Genomic DNA, 8,691 nt, shown 5'->3' on the forward strand with positions numbered 1-8,691 from the left:
TTCTTAAAATAATTTTGCCAATTTAAGTGCCTAACACTTACATGAGTTGAATTTCTACTATTACTAGAAACAAAATCTACTTGCTAAGAATGGCCACCTGCCAAGATTAATTGAATTTAAATGATTTGAGCAAGTTTCAAAAGATATTCCAAAAAAAGAAATTAGAAAGTATCTTAATATACATAGATTTTAAAATAAGAAAACAATATTAGTTTACCCTTATTTATAAATAGGTTTGCCAAAACTAAGTTGAATTTTTTTTATCAACATAACTTGTACATTATTTGTAGTCACTATCCTCAACAGACTATAGATTAGTAGCTATGGTGGTTTTCTACAGTACAGTAGTACCATAGAATCAAACAAAGACCGTGTGTGTGTGTGTGTGTGTGTATTAAAAATACCTCAGTAAGTCCCCATTCCATCTCATTAAATTCAAATCAGCATGAGGTTGAAGGTATATCTTCCATCTTATTCCTTAGAATAAATTTGGTTTCCTCAAGTTGAACACTAAATGAAGTAGTTGGATTATAGTCAGGAACCCTATTAAAACATATTAAAACAAACAATTACACACACATACACACACACACACACACACACACGAAACCCACTCAGTATGGAAATTAGTTCACACTGTGGGACATATGTGGGAACCAAGGCCAAGTAATGCAAAAGTGACTTCCCATTCTAGCTCTTCATGGTAATTCTGGATATTTGTTTATTGAGTCACATGTTGGGAAAAATATTCTGCCCCATTTAAAAGGACATTTTTCTCTATCTCTTATGTATGTTTGTGCATGCATGTATGTGTTCAATTTATAGTTTAATTTTGTACAAAAATGCAATTATGATGCAACTTGGCCATACTTAATTGAATAATGATGTAGTTTTAGAGATACCTGATAATTATAACAACTTATTCCTTTTTTAAGGAGAAAAGTGGTTATTTTGTTTGAATGGTTATTTTTTGTTTAGAATGTTCTAGCAGATCATAATGGAAGAAAAATAAAGTTGAGCTAAGATTAATCATTCATATGTTAGAAAACCTGGATTAAAACACTTGGCCTACCCATAAATTTGATAACCTAAGTGAAATGGAGCAACCCCTTAAAAAACACAATTTGCAAGATAAGATATAGACAATTTAAATAGACATATACCTATTAAAGAAATTGAATCAACAATTAATTGTCTATCAAAACAGAAAGAACAATGCCAGATGTTTTCACTGCTGAATACTACAAACATTAAAGGATGAAATTTTACCGATTCTCTTTTAGAGGATAAAAGCTGAAGTCAAACCTTCTAACTCATTCTGAGGCCGGAATCACCCAATACCAAAACTAGACAAAAAGAAAAGAAAACCACAGATCAATATCGCTCATGAGAATAGAGGCAAAATCTTCAAAATATATTAAAAAATTGAATCCAACAACAATACAAAATAATTGCATACTATAGCAAAATGGAATATGTGTCAGGTACACAAAACTTGTCCAGCATTCCAAATCACATCAACACATGTATTACACATGTGCTATTTATCACATCAACAACTAAAAAAGAAAAAATTGTGTGACCAAAGCACTAGGTTCAAAAAAAAAAAAAAAATTGACAAACTCTAATGCCCATTCATGATATATAGATCATATATAGGAATAGAGAGGATTTTCCTCAACTTGATAGAGAATATCTAAAAATACCTACAGGTACCATTATACTTAATGATTAAAAACTCAAAGCTTTCCCACAAGATCAGGTAAAAGGTAAAGATGTACCCTCTCATCTCTCCTTTTAAATCTCATATTGGGGCGGCTGGGTGGCTCAGTCGGTTAAGCATCTAACTTTGGCTCAGGTCATGATCCCAGCATCCTTGGATCAAGCTCGGCACTGGGCTCCCTGCTTGACAGAGAGCCTGCTTCTCCCTCTCCCTCTGCCTGCCACTTTGCCTACTTGTACTCTCTATCACTCTGTCAAATAAATAAAAGCAAAAACTCTTAAAATAATAAATAAATAAATAAATAAATCTCATACTAGATGTTCTAGTTGATGCAATAAAATAAGAAAAGAAAATAAAAGGTGTCTTGAATAAGAAGGGAAAAATAAATCTGTCATTGGGTGCAGATGATATATAATCATCAATGTAGAAAACCTAAAAACACACAAAAACTCCTGAAACTAATAAGTGATTATAACAAGTTTACAGAATAAGAGGTTAATATACAAAAGTCAATTACTTTTCTACATACCAGTAAGGAATGAATAGAATTTGATATAAAAACATAATTCCATTTACGTTAGATTTGAGAAAATGAAATTCTTAGATATAAACCTAACAAAATAAGTACAAGAGCAATAAAACTACAGAAGTAAATGTTAAAATCAAAGAAAAACTAACTAAATGAAAAAATATTCCAGGTTTATAGAGGGGAAAACTTACTATTTTCAAGATATCACTTCTAATCTATAGATAATACAATCCCAATTAAATACCAGGTTATTTTGTGGATACTGACAAACTGATACCAGGGAAGAAAAGCAGGCAGGGAAAGTTCCAATCCTAAGAGGAAACAACTCTGAAAAGGATTTTACATCACCTTGGAAGAAGCCTTCCACCCTTGCCCACGTGAACAACTACCTGATAGGTAGGTGAGTGTGTGGACAAAAACCTGATTGCGTGAGAGGTGCATGGAGGGTTAATCAAATTACAACAACCTTCCAACAAGTTCATAAAAACCCCTAGACTTAAAAAACAAACATACATGGGACGCCTGGGTGGCTCAGTGGGTTAAGCCTCTGCCTTTGGCTCAGGTCATGATCTCAGGGTCCTGGGATCGAGTTCCACATCAGGCTCTCTGCTCAGTGGGGAGCCTGCTTCCTCCTCTCTCTCTCTCTCTCTCTCTGCCTGCCTCTCTGCCTACTTGTGATCTCTCTCTGTTGAATAAATAAATAAATTATATTAAAATAAACAAACATACAGACAAAAACCCTAGACTTAAAAACTCCAATGGCAACCCTCTTGGGTTCCTCCCTCTTTGGGAACTTTGTACTATCACTTAATAAAATTTACTATCATTCAATAAATTTTGCTTTGCTGCCCACCACTCTTTATCTCATCAAACTTTCATTCTTCAAAATTGCATGACCAAGAACCATGGGCACCAAAGGAAAAGAAATCTTGTAACAATACTAAAGTTTTTATAGACGCTGAAGATCCAGGTTAGCCAACACAATATTAAAGAAGAACAAAGTTGGAGGAATGATATTACCCAACTTTAAGGCTTACCATAAAACTACAGTTATCAAAACAGTGTGGTACTGGTGAAAGAACAAAACAGAACAGTATTTCAGAAATAGACCATCACTAATAAAGTCAAATAATCAGTGGCAAAGAATTGCAACATAGAAGAGATAGTGTCATCAACAAATGGTGCTGGAATAACTGGACGTCTATACACAAAAATTAATCTAAACAGATCTTACACCTTTCACAAAGAGAAACTCAAAGTAGATCAGAGATCTAGATATAAAACACAAAACTATAAAACTTCTAGAAAATAACATAGGAGTAAACCTAGATGACCTTGAGTAATGTAATGACTTTTTAGATACAACTCTGAATGTACAAACTAAGAAAGAAATAATGGATGAGCTGGACTTCATTAACGTTGAAAACAGCTCTGATAAAGACAATGTCAAGAGTAAAGAAGATAAGCCACATCCTTAATTCCTAAGGAAGAATTATTTGCAAGAGATCTGACAAGGACTGTTATCCTTTTATTTGTTATCAAATTATATAAAGAACTCTCAAAACTTGACAATAATAAACAAAAGCCCCAGTTTAAAAATAAATGGCCAAAGACCTTAACAGATATCTTTTCAAAGAAGATATACACAGGGAAAATAAGCATATGAAAATATGCCCATCGTATGTCATTGGGAAAATGCTATAAATTAAATTAATTAAATTTATTTATTATTAATAATAAATAAATTAAAAGAACAAGAAGATACCACTATGCCCCTTTTAGAATGACTACAGATTGGATCACTGATAATGCAAAGATGTGGAGCAAGAACTCTGCTGCCCTGCTGATGGGAATGCAAATAGTAAAGCCACTTTGGAAAACAATTTGGAGGTTTCTTATAAAACTAAATGCATTCTCACTATATAATCCAGCAATTAAATTCCTACACATTTACCCAGAGGAGTTGAAAACCTATAACCACACAGAAATTGCACACACACATGGTTATTACAGCTGTGTCTATATGTGATACAATTTAAAAGCAACCAAGATGTCCCTTAGTAGGTGAGTAGATAACTGGTACATTCAGATAATGGAATATTACTCAGTGCTAAAAAATAAATAAACAATCATGACGTGAAAATGAATTTAGGAACCTTAAATGCATATGACTAAGTGAAAGAAGCCAATCTGAAAAGGCTACAATCCCTAGGATTCCAATTATGTGACATTCTGGAAAAGGTGGAACTATAGAGACCATCGAAAACACACAGAGGTTTAGGGAGGATGAGGTAGAGAAAGGGGGATTATTAAGCAGAACACAAAGGATTTTTAAGGTAGTGAAAATATTCTCTATGAGACCATAATGACAGAAACATGTCATTCTACATTTGACAAACCCACAGAGTGTAGGACACCAAGAGTGCACCCAAAGGTAAACTGTGGACATTGGATGATCATCGTGAGTCACTGTAGGCTCATCAGCTGTAACAAATGGGATGTTGATAATGGGGAGAGCTAGGCATGTGTAGGGAAGGGGATATATGGAAGATTTCTATAACTTCCTGTCAATTTTGCTGTGATTTTAAAACTGCTCTAAAAAATGCTTAATAGAAAATGAAAAGAGAACAAAACCATGAATGTACAATAAATAAAAGAAGGGGAAAAGTCCCTTGCTGTAACAATTTTTAGTTGAGTACTCAGTAATTAGATAACATTCTAAATTTTTGCTCACTTATTATAGAAATAAAGGTAAACAGTGTAAAATTCAAGTGAAATTTGTATATTTTTCTTAGAGTGTATTTTTGAAGCATTGTAATAACTATTTTAATTTAAAATAACTACACATGCAGTATACTATGTATAGATATTAAAAAATCTTTAAAAGTTCTTTGTAAATAATTTTGTTGTAGTATAAGAAAAACACATATATTTGTAATTTTTAACCTCTCAAAAATTTCACCGTATTTGTGGAATTTATCTTCATTGTTGGTAACATATAATCCCAGGTATGCTAACACCAAAACGCAAAATGAAGTCAGAAAATGTAGCATGGGGGCGCCTGGGTGGCTAAGTGGGTTAAGCCGCTGCCTTCGGCTCAGGTCATGATCTCAGGGTCCTGGGATCGAGCCCCACATCGGGCTCTCTGCTCAGCGGGGAGCCTGCTTCCCCCCGTCTCTCTGCCTGCCTCTGCCTACTTGTGATCTCTCTCTCTCTCTGTCAAATAAATAAATAAAATCTTTAAAAAAAAAATAAAAAAAAAGAAAATGTAGCATGTATTTCACCTTACCAAATTACTTCCTCCCTGATATTTTTTTTCTTCCATTCTTCCTTTCCATACGTATTTGTCTTTGCAATATTTTATGACGTTGAATCCAGAACCAATGAGCTACAATTTATTAGTAATTGTTGACTGTTTTAATGGTAGAAAGAGACCTATGTCTTCCACAAGTTCCAGTTCTGACTACCTGCTTTGGCAGTTTTGACCATTTTTACCAGTTGTATTTAAAAGTAAAGGATATGATACAATTATTCAAGGTTCAAGGACTCTGCCAATTTATCAGTCAATTAAGCACTAGTACTTTCCTAACTCAGCACACACTCACATGGGCACTGTGAGGAAAGAGAAAAATATTGATGACAGTCTCTATTTTCAGTTGCTTTTAGTATTTCTCATATAATAGGGTCCTTTCTGACCTTCAGTTTTCCCCACATCCTAATACTTATGAATGCCTTTCCTTCAAGCTCTAAATACTTAGAATTCCTTCTATGATCTGGCCAAACCCTGATTCATTGTATTGGTCCCCAAAAGTCAAGTCTGTACCTGAGACCTTGACCTCTGGGGCAGGCAGATGATTCAAACTGAGCCAAACAAAAGTCCTTCCTCTGGGATTTAGGAGTGAGAATAAGAGAATCCTGTCTCAGCTGGAGTTATTCTCTTGAACATGATATAGGTGAACACACTAGTTAAGCCACATTGCTCCTTATGGACTAAGTAACAAGGAAAGCTATCTACCAGGAGTGCAGGGAAGAAAGGAAGCATAGGTCTGGAAAGGTACAATTAAAAGGGGTTGAGGTTGGGAGGGGGGAGACAGGGAGAGGAAGGAGGAACTTCCCAGTTCCAGAAGGTTCCAATTTTCTTTTGTAGTACCTGCACTGCCTTCTCTTGAGTTAAAACAAACAAACAAACAAAAAACCTCACATATGAATTTAGAATACAGCCTCCTTTCTGGCTTGATCTAGTTCAAATATATTTTCACTATTTGCAACAAAAATGTTCTAACTTAGATGAACAGCTACCTTTGGGTTTATAATTCTTATCAAGTAAATGAATGTGTCCAAAATATGGAAGACTTGTAAGTGAATGATTAAAAACATGAGACTTCCCATATACTAGCTCTCAATATCCAGATACATCTGGAATTAAGACACATTCCAGTCCCTAACCCCTGGGGAGCATGGCACATTCTCCAGCTGATTCTGGGCTAGAGATATCAGGGTCAGGAGGTTTCTTGGGGCAGCAGAGATGCCAAGTGATTTTTATAAGACTCAAGATTATTGGTCTGTTTATATGCATTTCTTGAACTTTTTTGGCCCTCTGGGATATGTCTAATATTATAAATCAAAAACAATCCCTTGCTCCATGAACAGAGTTAGGAGAATGTCTTTTATTAAATTCCAATCCTGGGTGAGCTAAGAAAAAACTTCAGATCAAAATTAAAAGCTGAATAAGTTTCATAAGCTTTGTTATTAGCTATTTTATCAATTGGAAAACCAAAAAAATGCTGCATTCCTGACATACCCCATGCACATCTGGTCTCTCATAATCAGAGAGATCGACAGTAGTGTTAAGATATTTTGAAGGATGCCTGACAAAAAGGCAATGTTAAAATGACGTCTCATTGCTTAACCTAAGTAGCTAAATCTAGAGAAGAAAATAAAACTCCTCTAGGAAATGCCACGCAGTTGAAGGCAGAACACTTCAAAAGTCCTGAGGAAAGGATAGGAGTTTTTAATATAGAGGCTGATTGAAAATGTAAGAACTCATAAGTGTCTCTCAGAAGGCTAAGGATGAGGAAATTTACACAGAAATCATTTCTCATCAGGATAGAGGCTTAGTGAATTGAGCACGGGCTCACCTGCAAGCCTTGGAGATTCTAGTCACGGCTTTGAAACTAGGGTTCAATTGTGTGGCCTTTATGGTGACTTCCTCTCAGAAGTGACATTATTAAGAGAGGAAAGAACAATTTGACTGCATCCAAGTGATGATAAAGAAAGGAGATTGGATTCTGAACCCTAGTTTTGATTTTAACTTACTGTCTGTGAAAGAATCAAGAGCAGTAGGTAAAGAATCAGTATTCCATGAACTTTTTAATCTCTCTGTTAATTTTGTTATTACCTACATTGTGAAGAAGATCAGTCGTCTCGTCAAAGAAAACCCTCCGCATGGCTGTGTTCACGTGTGGGTGCTGTGGGGAGAGAGGCTGAATTCCGCAATGAGAGAATTCAGTTGAAAAATCACAGGAGTGTTTCTAGATGCGAGGAGGGAGGAACAGGGTGAATCTCTACAGTTGAAAGATAAGGGTTTAGAATCTGTACTAATCAAGAAATAACCATAATTATCAGATAGTCCCATGTGTAGTGAAGGAAAGTGGGTATTAAGCTTTAAAGACCAGTGCTGTTTAGTCAAGACTGATACTGATTTGTGTTTCGGAGTAAGGCCATAATTCAGGTCTTCTGCTGGTCACTTTCTGGTCGTATGACTTTTTTTTTTTTTTCCTCATAAGGTAGCTCCTCTAACATTATTGCAAATACACCCCTACCCACACTCACAGATTTAATGACGGCAAATTTTATGAAATAAGGATTACATTAGTTTTGTTCATCTTTGTATTTCCTGCATCTAACATGATGACTGGGACATGGTAAGACACAATAGAGGAAATAACATTATATGAGTTAATGAATGAAAAAATGAATTAATTGAGTAGAAATATAAAGTATTTTAGAAAAATGATGGACAAATGTGTATCAGCTCAACTCCTCTACACCCACGAAAGCATCACATTTCTGTCAACAGTGATTTCCTTAACTCTTCCTCTGCCTATTTATCTTAACTTCAGATCTTCTTATCGTTCATATACTCCAAAATAATGTTCCTTTGCAATAGCCTCCTGCTATTATGTTTCTCTATATAACATGCTATCAGTCCTTAAGTTGTTTAATATAAGAAAGCTATTTCAGGGCACATGTAATAATCCTTTATGTGAACTAGAAATCCACACACAAAGATAGAAATAAAAAAGAAATATTCTCTACTGACCTTGCAGCCTACTTTAAATTTACTTCAATTTAAGGGACTCCATGAAACATAAAAGCTGTGTTTTTTAGCTCCATGTGGTTATGCTGCACTACATGAAATATTTGGCTTAGTTCAGTG

This window comes from Neovison vison, chromosome 11 (genome assembly GCF_020171115.1).
Source record: "Neovison vison isolate M4711 chromosome 11, ASM_NN_V1, whole genome shotgun sequence".
NCBI lineage: Eukaryota > Metazoa > Chordata > Mammalia > Carnivora > Mustelidae > Neogale > Neogale vison.